A 22,697-nucleotide genomic window follows, 5' to 3' on the forward strand; every position below is an offset into this window, starting at 1 on the left:
ATCAAAGGGATGTAAGCAGTAATAAGTCAGCCATGGGAATCACATGTGGATCTATCTTGTATCTGAAAAATAAAAGGGATGTAAGCAGTAATTAAGTCATCCTTGGGAATCACATGGGGATCTATCTTGTATCGGAAAAATCAAAGGGATGTAAGCAGTAATAAGTCAGCCATGGGAATCCCATGTGGATCTATCTCATATCTGAAAAATCAAAGGGATGTAAGCAGTTATAAGTCAGCCATGGGAATCACATGTGGATCTATATACAAATGTAATATCTGAAAATCAAAGGGATGTAAGCAGTTATAAGTCAGCTATGAGAATGATATGTGAATCTATATAATATCTGAAAATCAAAGGGATGTTAGCATTTTTAACACAGCTATGAGTATAAGTTGTGAAGCTATATACATGTACTTGTAATCTCTAAAAAAAAGGATGTAGCAGTTGTAAGTCAATCATGGGAATCCCATGTGGATCTATCTCATATCTGAAAAATCAAAGGGATGTACAATGTAAGCAGTAATAAGTCAGCCATGGGAATTACGTCATGTGGATCAATATCATATCTGAACAAGAGTGCCAAACTGTCACAAGATACGCCCGTTTGTTGTACTATGTAGTTATTGTGCATGTGCTTGTATATGCTTTTAAACATGAATTGTGTGCTATGCTTGTTTTAATATCTTAAATTTTAATATAGGTCTGCAATGCTTTGTTTTGTACAACTTATAAGTGTATAATATATGTTTTAATTATGAACTATGTAAAAAAAAAATCTCCAATATATTTTTTAGGTATATTTCCCTTTGTCGTATCTGTGTGTAACTTACAAAAAAATATGATTTTAATGAACATTTTTTACTTAATTTTGTGTTTTATATGCTCTAAATATGTTCTTGTAGTATAAATGCTTATATAATATGCTTAATCTTTCTTTCTTTCAGCTCAATATACACAGGGCTCGAAATTAACTTTTTTTTCTACTTGCAAAACATTGCGAGCTGCTTTAATACCAACTCGCAAAATCAAAAACAGTCTCGCAAATTTTGCAGGAAACATAAAAAAGTTCGGACATTAATTTAGTACAATTAAAACAAAATAAAAAGTTCTTAACATACACATTTTATTTCTGCAATCATACAAAGATATAAGTTCCGTGGACCATAAGGGCATTGTTTTCGAATATAAGTGTGTCGTGTTCACTCAGAAAACAAAGTTTAAGTGTCAGTTTGGGATATTTTTAATGGGTTTAAAACTTTTCAAATATTGAAAAAAATCAGCTATGATATCGTGTGTTGAGTGCGACGTCACCAAAATACAAATCAACGGTTAACTTTACTTCATATTTCGTATTTTTTTCCGTCTGTAGGCAAAAGGAAACTAATTATGTTTGGCTTCGACGCCATGTCTGTTCAAGTTCAATGAACAAATGTGAATAGTCAACTGTTTCACGTTCTTTGTTCCAATACTATCCTCGTATCTGTACTATAAGTATACCAGTCTACATACAAGGTGTGCGCTTCCGCATACAGGTATTCAGACGTTCTATAAATTGACCTACGGTTTAGCGTTCATGACGTCGAGTGCATTTATATTACTAGTTTTTTTCCCACTATTTATGTACTCGCAAAAAAATACTAGTGGCTTAAAACTTAACTCGCAATCAGTATTTTTCACTGGCATTTTGCGAGTGTGCGAGTGTTAATTTCGAGCCCTGATACACTTGTTATATATATACAATTGTTTTGTCGGGAAATAGCTCATGAGCTAATGTTTATTGTTATTCACATCCGACGTTAAATAAAGATTCTTGTATTTTGTATTCTTGAAGGTTTTGGACAACTTGATAACTTTACCATGACCCATATTTGAACTTGACCTACATATCATCTAGACACAGCTTGGTGAAGATCAGATGAAAACTACTTCAATTAGAGAGCAGACACCATGCTTAATGCCTGAAATGCACTAAGTGACCTCATGATCTAGTTTTTGACCCGGCATGACCCATATTTAAACTTGACCTAGATATTGTCTAGACACAACTTCTGACCAAATTTGGTGAAGATCGGATGAAAACTACTTAAATAAGAGAGCGGACACCATGCTAAATGCTTGAAATGCACTAAGTGACCCTGTGACCTAGTTTTTTACCCTGCATGACCTATATTCGAACTTGACCTGGATATTGTCTAGATACAACTTCTGACCAAGTATGGTGATTATCGGATGAAAACTACTTCTATTACAGAGCGGACACCATGCTTAATGCTAGAAATGCACTAAGTGACCCCGTGACCTAGTTTTTGACCCGACATGACCCATATTTGAACTTGACCTCAATATTGTTTTGACCAAGTTTGGTGAAGATCGTAAGAAAACTATTTGAATTAGAGAGCGGACACTGCTGTGGACGCCGCCCGCCCACCCACCCGCCGCAAAGGTGAAACTGTAATACGTCCCGTTTTTTTAAAACAGGCGTATAAAAATCAAAGTGATGTGACTGTCAAATCAAGCAATGGCATTAGCTTTTAAACGTTTGGGCATCAAGAAAGGTACAATCAAGATCAAGATTTTTTTTATAATTGTATTTCTATTGCAATAGACCATATTCACGCTGGGTATGCTGAGACTTTGATAACAGATGGCACTTCGATACAAGATTACAACAAAAGCCATGCGCGAGAGGTAAGTTCATCATTTTTTTTTTTAAAGTTATATCATAAAGATTAGTTTTATAGACAAGGCGCATGGTCGAGTTTATAAATGGTGTATCCTTTTCTGTTGCAAAGAAAAACATCACGGAAGAATGGTAGATTTTTCCCCAAAAAATAAAAAATTCGGTCGGAAAACAACATAAACTGGATGAACGGTAAACATTTCAACAAAATAAAACTACTTAGAAATATTGCAAGAAATTGTTTGCTATTCCAGCATGTAGAGTAATCACTGTGCTTCAAATACTGAAATTTTGAAAGTATTCAATGAAATATAAACGAAGATAAAGCATGTTTTAATAGGTGGTATTCATGAAGTTGCGGATACTTTGATTCCCGATATAGGGCACTTTGGATAACAGAGACTTTCAACAAATTGGGCACTCTGATAACCGTGATTTATTTTCTACCTGAAATGCATTTATGTATATTATGGCTATACTTACAAAACATTTTGAAGTACGAATCAATTTGCATTGTCAAGCCCGACACATTGGGAATCTATGCATAATGTAATTATATACACATGTAAAATATAACTAATGGCGTTGTTCGTTTTCAAAAATCTTATTACTATTAATTTTTATAATTAATATTATAAGTGCAAATTTTAAATAAGATTAAAATGCTAATTTCTGAAGTAATATATCGCAAGTGACGACCGAAAGTAATTGTGTAAATATTAAACGTGTTTTTAAGTGGTAAATTTAGATTAAGAGAATTGAAAATACAACGCATCAACATGACTGTGTTCAATTGACTTTATTTCAGGACTCTAAATAAGGGGAGCAAGGGGTCTTAAAGCGGCCAATACACCTCATAAAATCCGTTGTCATTGGTGCTCATTAGAATCGCATCATGAAGACGATACTTATGCGTACCCACTAAATTAAAAAAATATTGGAAAACTCCCTTTATATTGAGCTCTACTTATAGGAAGCATTTCCCTTTACACTTCCCTTTCCCTTTTATTATCACATTCCTAAGGGATAAGAACATGTTTCGGTAATTCGTTTTTAATTTACGTCAGTACATACATTTTTATTTATTGCCTACTTACTATAGCAGCATTCCACAGCGAATTCTGCATTTCTGCTTCACTAAATAGAGTGTGACATATCTGGTAAAAAGTGTCGAGTTAACTGGAATCGAAGTGCCATTGTCTTTGAGATGATCGGTAAAAGAAGTGTCCATGAAAATTTGGCATCCGACTCTTAAAACATTTTAATTTCCTCAAATACGTTATTCAACTAAAATTAAACATGTTGTAACATAAATGGACATATTGATCTTTTATTTCGATTAGTTGGCAAGTTCTTGATTTATTTCAAAGTATTTTTATTTTGTTGAAATTCGTACTGATCATCGAATTCATGACGATTATCAATGAAATGTTATCTCTTTTTTATAATCCACTGTTTTTTTCACGACTTTCTTGCTCCGCAATACGAAGTGCTATACCATTTATCGACCAAACAATGTTACGTGTCTGAAAACCAAATGAACAGAACATAAATGCAAAAAAGCTGAAGAACTCAACTCTCGCAAGTGGCTTTTGTTGTTATCTGGTATCGAAGTGCCATCTGTTATCAAAGTATCCGCATACCCGGCGTGATATTTTGCTTTAAAGGATTGTACATACAGAAAAAATAAGCTGTCCCAAGACTATTTTTCTTCTTTGATAGAATAGTGTAAATTTTCTGTTCATCACATGATAGTTATTATGACAATAAAAGCTCATTAGAAGTTTAATTTCTGCACTAGTAAGTAATGCATTTAAAGCTGAAAATTTGTAAATTAAATAATAAAATGTAACCATATTGGTACCAGACAATGGAGCAGTATCCTTATTAAGGCTTGATTATTACTTTGTCAGAATGATCTCTCAATTTTGGTCAGTAAATTTTGAGGTTGCAGCGAAGAAATCCGAGTTCCTGATTTGCATTCTTTGTGATTGATTTTTCAATTTATCAAATATGATGTTACTTTGGTGAGTAAGACCTACATAGTGTCCTTGGTTTACTCTTTCAGATATTCAAACATCCTAGAGACACCACAAGTAAGAACAACAAGGTATGGCAAAAATTCCTTTCGTTTTGAGCATGTACAGGTGTAGAACAGCCTCCCAGAGGACATTCGCACAGTCAACAAATATAAAGACTTTGTACGGCTGATCCGCACCTGGACAGGTTCAAAATGTAAATGCGCCATGTGTGAGTAACCTGCTTCTCACACTTTTTGCTTGCTTGCTTGTTTTTGCTGTCCTTCTTATATAATTTATTTATCTGTCAGTTAACCCCTTGTTTATTCTCCTTGTAATAGTGTATATGAGTTTCTTGTGTGCTTAAAAATAAAAAAAAATAAACATGTATATATGTGTATATATGTGCTATGTAGTTGTTTTTCATGTGCTTAAATATGCTTCTTTATACTCCCTTGTGTATGTGTATATATGTGCTATTTATTTGGTGTACTATGTAGTTATTGTGCATGTGCTTGTATATGCTTTTAAACATGAATTGTGTGCTATACTTGTTTTAATATCTTAAATTTTAATATAGGTCTGCAATGCTTTGTTTGTACAACTTAAAAGTATGTTTTAATTATGACTTATGCAAAAACAGCTCCAATATAGTTTTTAGGTATATTTCCCTTTGCCGTATTTGTGTGTAACTTACAAAATATTATGCTTTTATTGAACAGTTTTACTTAATTTTGTGTTTTATATGCTTTAAATAATGTCCTTGTACTATAAATGCTTATATAATATGCTTAATCTTTCTTTCTTTCAGCTCAATATACACTTGTTATATATATACAATTGTTTTGTCGGGAAATAGCTCATGAGCTAATGTTTATTGTTATTCACATCCGACGTTAAATAAAGATTCTTGAATCTTGTATCTTGAATAAATTTGTAGTTTGTAGCCATGTAGGACATGACGCTCGGTCGAGCGACACGTTTCAAGAATACCGCGATTGTAATCGATTTATTTAAGCGGCACACAAATTGATCAACTTTATTGTATGCTTATTTTGAATACCAATTACATGTCAGTGCATATTTATCGGCTCATAAATGCTCATATTTTTAAAGTTAAAACTCCTATTAAAACTAGCAAGTACCTGTTTCCATTGTAAACAATGTTTGTCATGTGCAAAATTATGCACCAATGAAAATGATCGTTATATCGAAAGGAACTGAATAGCTTTGCATCTAAATAATAGGCTACAAACAACAAATTAATAGCGCTTTTAATGTCCTTGTCCACGGCCAACCTCCGCGCAGAGATTTTGACTGGAACAAGCATAGCTGGATCAAATCCCCACAATTATCAAATCCCTGCCTCCATTACCACCCACGTGATGATAGTCTAGCCACGTGATACAATAATTTTACCGTTGCTAATTTTGCTTCTTTAAATCAGGTATGTGTATTTGACAAATCCCTGTTTTAATTAAGGTTATTAATATTTAGTATTAACCTAAATTTATACACTAATTTCAAAATATTAAAGAAAAATGATACTACTTTACATATTATAATACTTATACAAAAACATAAAATTCTACCAAATCTTGTGAAGGCAAAGATTGTGAGATTTAAGGAACGACAACTCTGCGTGGAGATTGGTACATGGCATCTGAGAAAAAACAAAACTAACTATATGAATCAAGTAGAATTCACATCGCACGATGTAACAACAAACATATATTTAAACGAGTAAAATAGAACGAAACAAGTGAACCTCTTATGTCGTTAGTGATACCTTTTTTATACGAAAGCAAAATAGCTAAATCACATGCAGATTGTATAATTTAAGGTATATAAGTGCTACCAAATTTACGGACAGAAGCTTTTTGAAACCTTAATAATTAAATAAATGTATTGATTAATTTGAAAAGTTAAGAATTTTAGTCCCAATTATTGTGTATATTGATTAAATAGCAATTAATTAGAACGCATTGAACATTGTTTGTTTCCATGTGTTTCATTCTGATTTTGAGTGTTGGTAGTTGGTTTTTAAATGTGTGCATTGTTTGTTGCGATAAACAAACCATTATATTGTGGCTGCAGAATATTTGAACTTTAATATGTATAGTATCATATATCAATGGAATAAAAATGAATACATACAGTACTTAAATTGGTGCATGTCGTAAAGAAATACTATCAGTATCTTCCTTATGAATTGTTAAATAATAATCTGCAAGTATACAATATTTCGCTCATTTTTAGCGAGGCTGTTTTCGGAGAAAACCTGAGCTATTGTCATAGCCAGCTCGACGTCCGCTGTCCGACGTCCGCCGTCCGCCGTAGGCATCGTGCTAAAACCTAAACATTGGCTCTAAAATCAAAGTGCTTCCACCTACAACTTTGAAACTTCATACGTACATGCACCTTGATGAGTTCTACACGCCACATTCATTTTTGGGTCACTAGGTCAAAGGTCCAGGTCACTGTGACCTCTAATATCAAACTTTAACATAGGCTCTTAAATCAAAGTGCTTCCACCTACAACTTTGAAACTTCATATGTAGATGCACCTTCATGAGTTCTACACGCCACCCCATTTGTGGGTCACTAGATCAAAGGTCAATGTCACTGTGACCTCTAATATAAAACTTTAACATTTGCTCTAAAATCAAAGTGCTTCCACCTACAACTTTGAAACTTCATCTGTAGATGCACCTTGATGAGTTCTTCACGCCACACCCATTTTGGGTCTCTAGGTCAAACGTCAAGGTCACTGTGACCTCTAAAAAAAATCTGACAAGCTTTCGCAGCCGAGCGTGGCACCCGTTATGCGGTGCTCTTGTTAAGTTTAAGTTTCGGTTTGCGTCAAATGCTTCTTGGTCAGACTATCATAAAAATCGGTGGAATTAACATTTTGGCGGTATTTTTACAGGTTAATTCAAAAGAGTCTATTTCTTTTTTTCCAAGAAAAGAATATGCTGTGATTGAAAACAATATTGCAACGCGTACTTAATCATTTGTTTACCTTTTTGAATTTAAAAAATAAAAATTTAGTTACATAAAAATTAAAAATCGACACAATTTTATAATTTTCATCGATGTTTCTTTAGTTTTACGACAACACAATCATATGCAGACATTTATTACCTTTGATCCCTTACACAGATATTATTGCATACGAGTTTGTCCGTATTTAAAGTATCACCAATAATCATATTATGTTCTGTTTTATGTAGTTACGATGTTTCATAAGATTATGGTGCTTTTCTTTTAATCAGTGTTTATAATGATTCAAGCTATTAATATGATACAAATATCAGGGTCGATGGTGTATTAACTGCTGATAATATTTACTGTTGTATAAAATGCCGAAAGAAAGAAAAACACCAAGCCTGGTCATTTTTTGTTAGATACCATATCCGTAGCCAGGTGGGTGCGTTGGGTGCGTTCGCATCCAATGTTTTTTGACGAGTAAAAAAATATATGAACTATAAGATGCACCCAACTCTCTTCGACGCAAAAACGATTATTTATCTTTTCCCGGAATCCAGTAAGTCTTCGTATATAAGCGTTACAATAATGTTGAATTCAATATGCTACCGACAGGAAAGAGATAACATTTTGATTATTATTAACGGAATATTATGCCAGCTTCCGAAAATGACGGAAATCAAACGACACCTGTCGACAATTGCCGAAGACTAATGAGTCACTGGTTAATAATTTTGCATTATACCACGATTTATAACAATTCACGATTGTACACAGCATTTTTGACAGACTGCGTTTTCTTTTTGTTATATCCCCGTACAATCATTATCGGATCACCTTAAGGGGTTTCAGACAAAAAATATCAGCTATGCTCAAGACAGGATAATTTTGTTGTTGTTGTGTGGCAAGAAAACAAATCATTTCAACAACGCAATGTAGCTATTTTGTAGTTTACCAACACCTTATGGCATCTGTTCTGCTCCATATACAGAACTGCCCACACTGTTTTAATTACCGTTATGTTACTCTGAAACAGTTGTTATAATGAATTTAAACTATAACATATATGATCATGTGGACGTTAACGTTAAATGTTCATTAATTGTGACGGATCTTGAACATACGGGCAAATAAGTCAATATTTTTTCTTCAACGTCCTGTTATACATTTATAAGGGCTTTGAGACGATAGGACCAGTAGTTTGTGGTTAAATGGTCTTTATGAATGGTTGTATTCTGAAATTCGTTTGGAAAATGATAACTAATTTGTTAAAAATAATTTTTAAAAATACAAGTAACCCGTTATAACATCTTTATTTCTGTTTAATATTGATGCAGATTAGAGACGACCCAGTTTTGTTAATCGGTGTTTGTTGTACAAAACACTATTAGCACGTTTAGAGCAATGCTAGGCCTCGGGTACTATCCAAAGAAGCAGACAAACAGTTGTTTTAAAAAAAATTACAATTTTCATTTAATTTGCTTGATTTAGGCATGGTAGAATTTTGGAATGGAAAAATACAACAATGTTATCGCGATTCCAATAAATAATGATATTGTATACCGTTCTTATTGTTGATTTTATATTATATCCATGTGTTGTTGCATATGTAAACGAAGTGTGTGCGCGCATACTAGCTACGGGTATAAAATAATGTATTTCCGTGACTGATCAAAAAAGGTGGTTATTGAAAAACGGCAGTGGGGAATAAATGTATGTTATATCATATTCATGTCGATCAGTCACTGAGTATAGTCAATGAATGTGAATTTTCAAATACAAATGCTCTATAACTTCAGTCTCTGAATTCAGATAAAAAGCCACCAAAATGCATGATTTAACTTTTCGTTTTCAAAATTTTCTAGAGGGATGACCTCCAAACCCCCCGATTGCAGGAGGGGGACACCCCTTCCTCCACCTCCGCTTCGCCACTTCGTTGCTCAATAACAATCGTTGATGGAAAAATTCGCACCCCCCTTTTCAAAACTCTGGCTACGGGACTGGATACATCATTTAAACTTATTGAATTATTTTTGCGTTCCAACTGCTCCACAAAATCTCTTTGCCAATGTCTTTCTTTTCCAAAATCTCTGATATAAGAAATGCGCACACTTGCATTTTTTACACGTTCATTTTAGGGTAGCAAGCCTTATCGGCCCCAAGCTTTTTCGGTCCAGTCAGAAATTTCAGGCCTATTCAGGCCCAAGCTTATTCGGCCCCAAATTGACCGGGCCTATTCGGCCCTACATTTTATTACACCTTTTTCGTTAAAAGTTAATTTTGTTAAAATATTACACTGACTTGCTCTTTATCAGGCTGTGCTAGATGATGTTACTTTGTGTTAATCGTAAAAAAAGGAATATAAAAAAGTGTCATTGTTAGTAACATTAATAGATTTTATTCGTTGTGTACTCAGGCATTCGCTGATCATGCTTTGCTTGAACGGTTCGACATTTCACATGATTTCGGATTGTGAGAAGTGCCATTGTCAGAAGGCTAAGCGCTTACCAAAACGTCCGATTTCGAGCCTTTCGATTTAACTAGAGCCGATGTGCAACCGCCTATTGTGACCGACCAACGGTATGAAAACGTATATTTTGTGTAGTCGTTTAACTAATTAGCAATCACTTGAAAATAGTGATTCTATTTAAGATTATAGTTTTAAAGAGTATCGACCTACATATTTTCAACGATTTTTTCAAATTAAAAATGGGGCCGAAAAGCCTGGTACTTGGGCCGAATGAGCCTGAAAATGGGGCCGAATAGGCCCGAAAAAAAAAAACGGGGCCGAAAGAGCTAAGGGCCGAAAAAGTCGACAACCCATTTTAGTTGCGTGTAACCTATAACAAAGTTATCCATTGTACTAAGAAAATGGAGTCCACCGGGCATGTGCGAAAACAAAATAGTGTTGGGTGACGATTTGCTGCCAATTTTCTGTGGAGGTACAGCTTCAATGCTTTATAATATGACGAAAACGCAACACCTAACCACGGCATTACGTCAATCGATTTGTATTTGTATGCAATTAATAAAATTATCGAGCAACACCAAACTATCTCGCGAAATAATGTGACATTCAACGCCCGATAAACGTTTTCAGAAACGTTACAAAACGTTGTTATTTATTTGTATGCGTGTCAATTACAGTTGGTCCCTTTGCACGTTTTCGTCGCTCACAAGATGTTGGAAGGCAAAACATGTCCGTTGTGTGACAGACTAGGTCAGAGAAGTCTTCTGAAAAGTTACCAGATAAACCTTGAAGAGGCGGTAACAATTTGTGCAAATGAAAAAGTAAAACTTATTTTGTTCAGTTATTTCCTATCTTCTTTTATAATGCCATTTATAGGTACTGTTACAAAGTCTCAATTTTGCTTTTTAACAATTTTAGCCTAAATAAACCTAGGGGACCGTGAATTATAGCCTTGACTTTTGACCATTTTGAGAAGACATTTGTTAACTCCAGAATTAAATAAAAATTAATGTTTTAAATGATGGCTGCTCAATTAAATAATTTGAGCAACCATTAATCTCATCAGTGTCATCTTACATGACAAATCCAATTAGTGGTTCATAAGTTGATTACACCTTTCTAATCTGATCAATATCTTGGTGGGTGTAATGTCCAGGCTTAGAGGGTGTAATAACCAGGGGTGTAACGTCCAGGGGGTGTAATGACTGGACACCCTCCAGAAAGGGGACTTTAATAGTAAGGTAAATATGTGTGCCAAAGGAAACACAGAAAAACTACAAATGCTTTAACAGTTGCTTATCCTGTTTATGGCATCTTTATTAAGACATCTCACTTTTAACATAGTTAATGATTAATTTTTAGGAGTTTGTAATTTTGCCCAAACAAACACATAAGCATCTACATTACCAGGGCTTTTTTCTTGATTCCGAGAAAAGGCCTTGCTTTCACTTTTTGTGAAAAATTATGGATACAAACGAAAAAAGTAAAGAAATTGCCCAAATTAAGCTTCAGGGCTTTTTTCCTGACTTTGTGAAGCGGCCCTGGCCCCTCACTTTGTGAAAAAATGAGTCGCGAACTTGTCAAAATTGTGAAAAATTGAGTCACGAACTTCTTAAAATTGTCAAATTCAAAGTTCAATGCATAAGTATAGTTAAAGCATGTTAAACACTTGGATCAGCGATTTTTTGTCCAATTGGGAAAAGTACCCGAACCGGTCCAATTGGAAAAAATTGCGTCGTAAAAACCGTAAAATTGTGAAAAATCGAGTCGTGAAACCCTCAAATTGGGAAATTGGTGTATTGGATTTTATAGTCCCAAATACTTTAAAATTAAGGATGCAAGAGGTTAACCGGTTAACCTACCGAAACGACCAGTTAACCGGTTACATTTTCGGAAAAAGGTTAACCTGGAAAAAAATATTTGATGATTTTTTTCATGGAATAATTCGTACGATTTTACTTTTTTCGCGTGAAATACTGCCAACTTGCGCTAGCGACTAGTTAGAACAACATGCAGCACGATCGACGGTAATAAATAATGTGTCAACAATCAAAGTAATAAAACAATTAATCAATACCTTTGTGATAACAAAAAGGCAGTACGTTTTGATAATTTACACTATATTTTTTTTTTGACTCGCTTAAATTTAACTAGCGAACTGCGGTGAGTGGGAGCTATTAGCGAAGACGTAATTGAAACGTTTATTGAACTCGCGATAAAAAAACAGTTGAGACATTAGACTGCTTATTTTGATGTTTTGTTTACCAATACCCAACACTGATTGCTCGCAAAAATACCGTGTTTATAAGTAACATTTTTATCAAGAATTGCATCCGTTGTTGAAATCTTGACGAGTTAACGTGCTTTTGTTTATTAAAAATTAATATAATTATGATAATATTTCGTCTAATGATTCCACCATTACCGTCCGATGAAAGTGTTATTAAAGAAAGCAAAATATTAACTTATTAAATAATTAAACATCAATTTAAAATAGATACAAAATAAAACCGTTGAATTTAGTATTTGTGTAATTGCTTAAAATTTTCGCGCTATGGTACGTTAACAAACATACGTAACTATCAGTATTTGAGATCATTATACTTAGTTACTTCGCTATTAAATAAATGTACTGATTATATTAAACATTCAACTTAGTATCGTGCAAAATTAATTTAATTTGCATTTGTGTTCTTTATTTTACCCACATTTTTTAATTGTATAATGAAAATCAAACGATACTACTTCGGCTACAAACGCTAAAATGCAAACAACAAAATATGTAAGTATCGAATAAGAAGAGATGCGAATTCGTTGGACACACATGACCCACTTTACAGCGAATAGAAAGGTAAAAAACGTTTCTATATTAAGCCAATTTGAGTTTCAAAAATTAAAACAGAATGAACACACCATTTTTGTGAGCGATACGACGCGAACGTAAAATAAGCGGCCCAACCAAAAATAAGTTATTAAACGTGAAAATGAACATTGTGTAGTTTTTAAATTTTTTACCCCTGTGCATGTACGCAGAAAAACTAAATAAAATATATAGCATACATTTACAAAATTATTAAAATAAAATGTACAATACATTTTATTACGAAACTGGCATGTTATCAACGCAAGCGATTTCAAATTTGAAATAACGTTTGTTTCTACAGAGCTGTTCGAGCGGTATGAAATTTTTTACGTACTCTAAATCATTTTCACTACTTAAGGCGTTTCGGTTAACCGGTTAAAAACCGGTTACGGGAAAAGGTTAACCGGTTAATGATTTTTGTAACCTCTTGCATCCCTATTTAAAATTGATTCTAAGTGTTTTCAAGCTGTCAATATTATATTTACCTAGGTTCAAACCATAGAGCTGCACAAGGAAACTAACAAAATGTTGCATTACCCCCCCCCCCCCCCCCCTCCAAAATTTTTTTTGGGGGGAATTTTTGGCCAGCAATTGGGAAATTAATAGTTTTGTTGTAATTGGGAAAGTGCCGTTTACCGGTACTTTATAAAGAAGGAAAAAATATGCTGCTTGACTATTATCAAAATTTCCTTAAATAATGCAATAAACAGTGCTCACTCTGGCCTTCAGAAAATAATAGCCATATTTTTTTCCTTAAAAAAATAATAGCCAAAACATATGCGGACTTTTCCGCAAAACGGTACTGAAGGCAAAAAGAAAGAAAAAACCATGAATCTCATTTTATCTATGTTTTATTAAATGTATATCTATTGATTTAAGTTATAATATATATATATATACTCAAAAACAAGCATAATATCAGTGTGTCATTTTCTTATAAATATTATCATGGCTTTACAATAAAGAATAAAATCAATGTTGTGGGTGTGACTTAACAAACCAGATCTCAGCTACAGTTACATACACATAAGAATTAAGGGCAGAGGCCCCAACCCACCCAGAGCACTAATTATACTATTTTTTATAGTTTTTCCAATTGCAATTTTTGGTGAATACTAGAAATATTATAAACCACACCTTCCGTATCACCGCATGTGTATACGTCATTCTATTTTTGCTGTTATGAACTTCGAAAATAAATCATAATGGACGAAAAAAAATACAGTATCCGAAAACGGTAATCCGAAAAATTGTACGCGTTTTGCACATGAAATATGCATAATATAAAATATTAATATGCATAATCTAAAATGTGCATATCGTTCGACTACTTTATCTCTTAATACGGCGTTTGCCATCGGCCGCAATATTGTAGGCAGAGGCCAATATCACTTGTAAATGATTTATTCCAAAAATAACACTTTCGCAATGCCGATCATGTTTACATCAATTAACGTCACAGCGCGTGAGTTAAAATACACCACCTTAGTGTAATTCCAAACACGTGTTTCGTTAAAATTAGCTGACCATGGCATATGCCGGGTCCCTTTGAATTGGGAAAACCAGGTTACCTGGTTAAAAATTGGAATCATTATGTTAAAGCAGACGACAAACAGCGGTAATTACGGGGATAATTAGTTGATGGCGATTAAATAATTATTTCATCAAGCAATGTTCAACGTAATCTAATTGCAGAAAAAACGGCGTGCAAAACAAAACCAGCCAACAATATTAGCGGCGATTTTCAATAATGACGATAAAATAATAATTGGCGAAAAATTAACAAAGATCTAACAGTTACCGATAACTGGTAAAGCACAGGGAGATTAAAGACGTTTTTTCCGAAATATATCACTGCTGTCGGACACTGATTGAGAAAAATGCTCTAGGCCACAATGTCGCAGAAGTTATTGACGCGTGTATGACAATACACAGGGTCGAGTGTGTACACAGGTAATCTCGTTATCGATTTTTCCTGCTTGATGGCCCGATTTGCAGGCGTTTCGCAATCGCGGGACAACATTTAGTGGCAATTTGTTTTTTTATGTAGGCGGATAAAATAATCGCCATTTTTTCTAGACAATTTTAAGAAATAATAGCCAGTTGGATAAAATAATCGCCATTGGCGATAATGTCTGGCAGCAGCGTGAGCACTGAATAAAGGCATATTTTCCTTCTATGAATACTGTATTTGATACAATAACAACACATATACATATTATCTGATTTGCAAAACATTCATGTACCAAATGCAACTAAACTACCTGGTCCCAACACTTCTTTACCACAGGAATAACATTTATAAACATAGAACATTTCAAGGGCACATAACTCGGACATGTTCTGGACTTAACAGCTTTAGAACTCTGTTCTTTCTTGAAAATGTCAATAATTCTCTCAATATCTCTCGCCAGTGCATGATGATCTCCCTGGGAGGTTGTCATTTAATCTGAAACATTAGGTATACATTGAACAACACTGTTAGTACAGTACAGCCAAGGCGGAACAAACATATTTCGCCATCCGCGGCGGCAAGGCGAAACAAGTCGATGCCGCGTCAGCTGTTGAAGCCGCGTGAGTATGCGGCGGCAAGTCGAATTTCGCCGCGAAGCTTTGCATCTGTCCGCCGCGGCATGCCGAGGCAAGCCTCGGTCCGCGACATGATTCCGAGTCGATGCGTACATTTATCATAAAATAAACAATCTTTTTTAAATGATAAGTTGTTAAAAAAAAAAAAGAACATGTATAATCATATGTCAAATCCTATTATTTAATGTGCGCGGATTCAAAATAAAATAGATAACATAGTTAATAAAAAAGCGTGCTGTTGTGTTCTTAGTGAGTGCATTCCCGTTTATAAACAAATTTTTGTAATCCTGAAAATTTAACAAAAATCGAAGTCATCAAAACAAAACACGATTATCAAGGGCATGTATTAATTCAATTTCAATAATAATTTATCTTTGTCATTTTTAGAATCGGCTTAAGAAGTTTAAGTTTCTTTGTGTGCGTCTATTAACTGCACCGTTTCACGTTTCATTATTATTTTATATTGAAGTGACATTATGGGCATTTTTCACTGTTGAATTGAACTAAAAAGAATAAACAGGTCAAAAGAGTTAGTGAAAATGTGGTTACTGACAATTAGCTGCAACTCATCTTGCTACCGGCTGTTTATAAAATTAGATATTTTTTATGACTGGACATTCTTCTAAGCCGAAATAATTTGTAAAACAAAATACAGTGAAAACTCTCTTTACGACCACCTCGGTATTCCGACCAACTCGCTAAGTCGACCACCATTTTTCAGTCCCGATTTGTTCCTTCTATATTTCAATGGTCGTTACACTCACTAATCCGACCAACCCGCTAATCCGCTATTACGACCACTTTTATCAGTACCAATTATCGATATTGTTCTTAATTGACACCCGCCAAACGACCAGTAATTTTCACACCTTACTTGATCTGATGTTGTGGTACTATCGGGCTTGTGTACGAAGCCATTCTGACCCAATTAACCACAATTAACGACAACGGTTTTTGGCATCGATTTGCGACACAGGTGTTAGATTTTCGGCACTTGTTATAATTTTTAACCATTGATTGACAATTAGCTATTATTATTATTGAGTCTTTGATGGGTAAATTGGTAGTTGTTTGGTACACACTTTAAAGATTTATTACGGCGAATAATTTAACAGTTAGGATATTTGAGTAACACGGTTTTGTTCGTGATGGATATAAAAACCGACTTTTATACCATATCGTTATTCAAAATGGATAAGCGAAAACGGAAAGAGTTGTGTTTAAAAGAAAAGATTGATTTTATCGACGCAAGTGATGGGAAATCTCAACGACGATTTATTCGGCATTGGAAAGACTCGGGTTCAAGCTATTCTAAAAAGAAAATCTCGACTTTTATTCGAGATTTTAAGCAGACAACAATTGACTCATTCGTTAAGTAAACATCAAGGATCTTGATGAAAAGTACATATACATGTATTTACACTTCTTTAATGAACAACTTGAAATACTATCTTTGTACAATGTATAAATACAATGTATAAACGGATGACTGTTATATTGTATGCAAACAGATCAAAGTTCAGTGAATATTTACGTTGTTGTAATTATATGTCCATCAAATTCATGAAAACTCAGAATTAAGACCACCTCGCTATTAAGACCACTTTTGAAAAGTCCCACAAGTGGTCTTAATAGCGAGTTTTCACTGTAGTGTCTTTGTGTCGTTTGAACGAATCTGCACTAAAACTAAATTCACATCGTAAATCGCATACTTTCTGTCGTAAGTTGGGAAAAACGAAAGTACGGTTGATAAACAAATGCATTACTTTCTCTTTCCTGGATATTGTTTAAGTATGTTGATGCTGCATTCACAAATATAAGTGTATCTTCAGTGAAAACAAAAACAATAAATAACGGTTGCGATAGACACCTATTAACTGTTAGATGACCATTAGAAAACTGAAAAATGATCAACAAGCATATTTGTTTTTGGTTTTATTTTTACGACAACAGGTATTATCATATAAGCATATTTAGTGTGCCTGGCAAGTAAGTAAGTTTCCTGCCCGTAAAGAATGTATTTCACACATTAACAAGGTCACATAATTTTGTAAAAAATAGTTTGTTGAAATGTGGTTACTGACCAATTATTTGCAACACATCTTGCTACCAGTTGTTTATAAAAAAAAATTGTTATAGTCGATATTTTACATGACTCATCCAGTCCTCTTAGAAAAAAGGATATGTAAAACAAAATAGTGTCTTTGTGCCGTATGAACGAATCTGCACTAAACCTAGATTTACATCTTAAATCGAATAATTTCTGCCGTCAGTTGTCAAAGAACGGTTGATATTCAAATGCATTATTTTCCTCTTTCCGTGATATTGTTTTAGTATGTTGATGCTGCATTAACAAAAATAAGTGTATATAAGTGAAAACACAAACAATAAACAACGGTTGCGATAGGCACCTATAAACTGTACGATGCCCATGATATCACTTTATAACATGAAACTAATAACTATGAAAGTGGCATAAATCTAGGTTTCTATGCTACACAAATTAGCATGTAGATGTATATCTATTCACTTGATCCGCCGCGTACATATGCGGCGGATTCAACAAATGAACATGTAGATGTTTATCTATTCACTTGATCCGCCGCGTACGTATGCGGCGGATTCAACAAATGAACATGTAGATGTATATCTATTCACTTGATCCGCCGCGTACGTATGCTGCGGATTCACTCCGCGAAAGTACGCGAGGTTGATACAGACTCGGCGTCGTTGCGGGGAACGATGCCGAGTGCCGCGGCGATTCGCCTCGTAAACACACGATTCGGCCGCCGCGTACTAATATTCTTGCCGTGGTGAAGCCGCGATTAATGTTTGTTCCGCCTTGCCTGTACTGTACTTTTGTAAGAAATGTAAACGGGTTATTTTATTTTTACACATTTTTTCACAAAGCATAAAAAGACTACATACAAAGTTTGAATCATGAATATGCATTTAAATTAAAAAAAAATATATATGAAGGGACCACACTATTACTTTAACAAGACAAGGGGCCGTTTTGACTATATATAGCTTCCATCAATACATAAGCCGCGGCAGATGCTTTCACTTTTATCAAATGACTTTCCTTATAATGTTATCAATGTGCATGTTTCAATACTTACCCTTCTGTAGAAAGCTTTTGTTTCTTCACTGTTATCCCAATTTTCAATTAATCGGGATTATTTTGCGTTTTTTTAATTTTCTTCATGCAGTAACGAACGTTCTGCGTCGCCATTTTTGTATAGTGACGTTGCAAGGCAGAGCTTTTGCTATTTACGACTCTTTCACCGGTTACACAACACTTTAAAATCGATTAAAACAAGCAAACATTGGTAACACGAGTCGACAATTTCTCGCGAATTCGGAATTAAAAGCAAGGTTATGAAACTTATATTTCTGTTCCGAAATGGCTGTTTCTGTTTCGAAATGGCTGTTTTTGACAGGTTCCGAAATGGCCGTTTTTTGACAGTTTTGAGTACAAAAGTCAGTTTTTCACGATTTAAAACGGCCGTTTTTGTAAATATTCACGGCTATGTCAGGTTTGTGAATTGGCCGTGTCAAAATTGTGAAATGTCCGTCCACGGCCAATCGCAAAGAAGGAAAAAAAGCCCTGAGCTTGGACATTGGGGATATGTGCAACATTTTAAAGAAATTATCTTTAGTGGAAGAGGTATTTCTCTTGCTAGAAGGGGCCTACATGAGACCAGTGCTCCAGCTACAAAGGCCTAAATGGAAGGGCCCCCTGCTCTTCCTAAGCCCGCCCAGCCCTTCCGCCCTGTCCTGTCCTTTTATTTAAAAAAAATATTTTATTTTTTTTAGACATTATAATTCATTGATGTCGTATAACATTGATCTTTATTTAATACACTGTAAGACTCTTGGTAAAGAAGGAAAAGAGCCCTGCTATTACAATCTTCAACTAAACTGCATAGATTTCAGGCAGGGGATTTAGTTAAAAATCGGGTCCGGTATTCCGCCCCATTCCCAATTAAAAAAGTATATTTTTTCCTCAAGTGGGACCTAAAAATTCCTTATTGAAGGTTAAAAAAAAATTATTTTTATTTCTATAGACATTCTGTTCATCCAGCCATATCAGCCTTATTAAAATATAAATATTACTGAAAAACATTTCTATTCTCAATTTTAAACAGCGACTGGCCCCATTCCCAAAATGGTGGGAAAAAAACTGGATTTCAATAATTAAGAATGCCAAACTTTTATTGTAAGGGGCCCAATGGGAGCAAGGTATATCAGGGGTCGACAAATTTTGTTTCAGCAACTTGCCCTGCAGGGCGAGTAGCTAAGCATTTTCACTTGCGCTGCCAAAATATGAACTTGCCCTGCAATTTATTGAAAAAATGTAATAAATCAGTAACTAATATGTTTTATTGTGATTTTCTATTGGTTATCATATAGAACTGTTAACTCATGAACTACAATAAAGTTAATAAACTGTTTTAACACACTTTTAACTTGTTTGTTTTTCATGTTGTCCTCATGGTCACAATCATTATGATAACACTTTAGGAGCATGGAAGAGTCCGAAAGGCATTTTGTTTAACTCAAACAAGCCTCTGTGTGTACAAAAGGCATTTTTCCTTTGTCATTTTTAACCAGGTTTTCCGAAGGAAAAAACTGGTTATTAGATTGGCGAATGCGGGCGGGCTGGCTGGCTGGCGGGCGGGCTGGCGGAACAAGCTTGTCCGGGCCATAACTATGTCGTTCATTGTCAGATTTTAAAATCATTTGGCACATTTGTTCACCATCATTGGACGGTGTGTCGCGCGAAATAATTATGTCGATATCTCCAAGGTAAAGGTCACACTTTGAGTTCAAAGGTCAAAAATGGCCACAAATGAGCTTGTCCTGGCCATAACTATGTCATTCATTGTGAGATTTTAAAATCATTTGGCACATTTGTTCACCATCATGGGACGGTGTGTCGCACGAAAGAATCACGTCAATATCTCCAATGTCAAGGTCGCCACGACTAAAAATAGATTTTTTTTTTAAACAAACTTACAAAGGGGGTTAATTTTCATATTTTTTTTTCACAATGAAAACCTGGTTTTGTGACAATTTTGTCCCTTGTTGTCCATTAAACTTGCCAATAGCTACTCTTTAAATCTAAAGATGTGAAGATTTAACAGGGATTTCAATAGACGCAGAATCCTGCGTTTTGACGCGAGCAAATTAAAAATGACTCATTTTTGACGCAACCCTTTTTTCTGCTGTGCGTCATTTTGACGCGTCGAAAATTTGACCTGTGCGTCAGTCAGTTAACATCTCGAGTTCCATGGTAATAAATCCCGCTGTGCTCCTAATTGAAATTAATGTTTCAGTATTTGAAACTCGGTCTATAATCGAGGGAATACCCCGGGCGTTGTTTATCTTATCTCATCTCTTCCAATACACGTCACCGTCTAAATAGTGCGTGCCCACTAACTGGGTAATTAGCAGCAGTGATTACGTGATAATTGATTGACCATCCGATAATTGCAGGTTTTTTGCAGACTTTTCAGACGGCACGGTTAAAGAAAGTCGGAAAAATTAAAGTAAAAACCATATTGATCAAAGGTCTATTAATTACGTAGATCCAATAGTAAGTCCAGCGAGTAACACCCATCTTATATAAACTGGAATCACCGTTCATTTTTTAATACGAACAAGTAATAATACTACACATAAACATTGAGAAAACACATTTTCTCGATAAGATATAAATTATCAGAGTAGAATTTAATTGCTGCGTCATGACCTTCGACATTGTAAATGGCGGACTTAACATTCAACCCGCGTTCAATTCAAAGCTGGCGATTCAAATTGCAAGTAATGGCGATTCAATAATGGAGAAAGCATTAACTGGATTTAACAAACATTTGATAAGGTTTGTTAAACCCGATAACAACAAGAAAAATTTGGATTATTAAAGTAAAACGACTACAGGTAAGGCATTCCAAAGTGTACATACTTCGGACATGTATAGTATTCGGATAAACAGTAATAGATATACTAGATGTTCCATGCATTTAAATTGTGTTTTGTTAGAAAAGCTATCATAGGGATGATGATGATATAATGACGATAAATATGTGATAAAAAGGTGCTACCGGTACATATCTTAAATTATTTAAATGTGTTAAAAGACTTAAATGTGTTATAACTATAAGGAAGTATCAATTCATTAAAATATGTTGTGTTATGTATCATGGTATTGTTATTTCATAAAGCAGTATAACTTTTTAAGGTATTGTGTTACTCTTAGAGCATATTTTTATCTAAAAAATTGAATAATACAGACAAAAACACAATTAACGCGCTTCAAAATTGACCCCACCATTTTTCAATTTGACTCCTCAAAATTTCAGTCCAGGGGTCATTAACTCCTGGTTTTTAAAATCTATTGAAATCCCTGGAAGAATTCAGACTAATATTTTAGCAGTATTAAAAGACCGTATACCGTACTGTATAGGATACATTCACGGAACATACCGGTATCGGCACATAACGGGAACAGGACGTATTTTAGCGCAGTGTGCAATGATCAACATCTGGTAAATTTTTTATCGCCGATTAAACGTTGTTTTGTTTGGTAAATATGTGTTAAAACTTGTAATTTTAATATTTTCAGCAAGAAATGCCACTCGCCCTGCAGGACGAGCGCTGCCGGAATATTTACTCGTCCGGAGCAAATTTCAACTCGTAATTAAGAGCGGGCGAGTGGATTTGTTGACCCCTGTATATACAGTTAAAAAATCTGGGCACAAAATCGTTCCATCCTGTCTGCATAGGAGGCTCAATTACGCACTCTTATTAGTCCTTAAGTTTAGCTCACCTGAGCAAAACATACTTTTATTGTGAGCAAGTGACCATATTTTGTCGGTAGTGACTGTCACTTGTGTGTCAACAACAATTTTTTTTTAACACATTTTTTCCCCAATCATCATAAAACTTTCTCGGAACAATAAGCCAATGTTCATTCTGCTTCTTCCACGAAATATATGTTAATTCTGTTTCTTCCATTTAACTCTTTCAGTGCTGGAACCGAATTTTGAAGGCCTTTGCAAACAGTTTGGATCCAGTTGA

The 22,697-nt window shown here is 34.6% G+C and overlaps 1 protein-coding gene across 4 annotated transcripts in view; it reads left to right on the plus strand.

Annotated features, from left to right (window-relative positions):
- The window catches only part of LOC127857684 (uncharacterized), a 146,372-nt gene that overhangs the window by 101,574 nt on the left and 22,101 nt on the right, over window positions 1–22,697 (plus strand). The window lies entirely within an intron of this gene.

This window comes from Dreissena polymorpha, chromosome 14 (assembly GCF_020536995.1).
Source record: "Dreissena polymorpha isolate Duluth1 chromosome 14, UMN_Dpol_1.0, whole genome shotgun sequence".
Classification (NCBI taxonomy): Eukaryota; Metazoa; Mollusca; class Bivalvia; order Myida; family Dreissenidae; genus Dreissena; species Dreissena polymorpha.